We start from the raw sequence: 1,864 nt of genomic DNA, 5'->3' as shown, positions 1-1,864 counted from the left end.
CATCAGTATACACAAACAGAGCTTAAAGGACAAGTTCACCTTCTTAAACATAAGGATTGAGAGAATGCAACAATATTAGTAGAACACATCAGTGAAAGTTTGAGGAAAATTGGACAATCGATGCAAAAGTTATGAATTTTTAAATTTTTTGTGTTGGAACCGCTGGATGAGGAGACTACTACAGCTTGTGAGTCATATGCGTACAACAGTATAAAGAAAATGTAAAGAAAATTCAACATATTTTCACTTTTTTCGTATAATAAAAGAGCACTTGACTTGACTCTTTCTAAAGGCAGGGGGAATAATATTACCCATAACATTTGTCGGTAACGAGTCGAGGGAATGTGTACTTTTTGCAAAAGATGAAATTTTGTGAAATTCTCTTTATATTTTCCTTATATTGTTGTACGCATGTGACATCTAAGTTATTCACACACTGCAGTAGTCTTCTCATCCAGCGGTTACTGAACAAAAACTTCAAAAATTCATAACTTTTGAACGGAATGTCCAATTTTCCTCAAACTTTCAATGATGTGTTCTACTAATATTGCTACATTCTCTCAAACCTTATGTTTATGAAGGTGAACTTGTCCTTTAAATACCATTACACACTTGATTTTGACAGACAAGGGTAGGACTACTTTTGACATCACAGCAAAAGCATGTCTGCCATACTTTTTATTGCCAAAATCTATTTTGAGAAATTGATACATAAATGCAATGCTTATGCTTCACATTTTACTCCATCTGAAACATGAATGATTATGATTATATGCTGGATTGATGCTATTATGTTAAAAGAATTCCAAACATATTGTACTACTTAGCTAGTACATACTTTTCTTATTTGTTCACATAAACATAAACTTCATTCAAAGGTTTGTTCTCACCGTGTTGAAGAAGACAATCTTGTAATGCAATTTGCCTTCATTGACCGTCTTTTCGATTATTAAGACATATTTTGAGAATTCATAATTCATTTAGAAGTTTCCAGGGGGCTTGTCATGAGATTTAGACTTGAACCTGCACCCGTACCAATTTGACCTTGTGTATTTACCGCTACGATACATGCATTTTTCGATCGATTGTAATTATCGTTCGTAGATCGATTAAATGCAATCAACCGAAACATTCTTGCAACGCTAATCACAACGACGATGAAAAGTAACGTCGAACTAACAAAGAGGTCAAATTATTCACGGAAAAACACTTATTTGCATAGCAATTTTACAAGGTAAGCACTTCATTTTTCCATTTCTTAGAAAAGCAGGCAAGTCTATCGGTTCAACTACATTCAAAATTTTATTGTTAATATTTTTCACCGTTGAAGCAGAGTAAGTTTTTTTTGAATTTGCGGGCCCAGCACTCGCAGGCGCTGGCGTCGCTCACACACTCGCCTACGCCTGGCCAAGCCCGCCGAAGCCCGAGAGAGATTCGTATTGGTGTTTTCGGTCATTGTTTACACCTCGCAACCATCTAAACGTTCTGAGTTACCTGAATTAGAGTGTACTTATGATGACGCCTAGTAAGTTCAATACTTATAGACTCAAGGGAGTTTTTCCAATATCTGTATTTTACGATAGCAACATCAGCTAATACCCGAAATTTAAAGCGCTGCTAAACGTGCGTTCAGAGAAAGATTCCGCGGACCGACCGGATGCTTCTTCGTCCTATTTGTATACACAGCTAGTAGTGCAGGGTGGGGTGCAGCACTGCAGGATTATGCCTGCGCCTATAGGCTATGGCCCTATATCTGATATGGCCTACCCACCAGGCCCAAGGGGGGGTTGTTTCTTGACTAAAAATCATGGTATGCCACGGCTTATGTACCGATGAATGCCACACAGTGCACGGGGCTTAATTC

The sequence above is a fragment of the Diadema antillarum genome, unplaced genomic scaffold, assembly GCF_040938485.1.
Source record: "Diadema antillarum isolate AM-2024a unplaced genomic scaffold, OU_Dant_1.0 seq00000049_RagTag, whole genome shotgun sequence".
Taxonomy (NCBI): Eukaryota; Metazoa; Echinodermata; class Echinoidea; order Diadematoida; family Diadematidae; genus Diadema; species Diadema antillarum.
The sequence above is the reverse complement of the archived record's forward strand: the minus strand, read 5'-3'. Positions refer to the sequence as shown.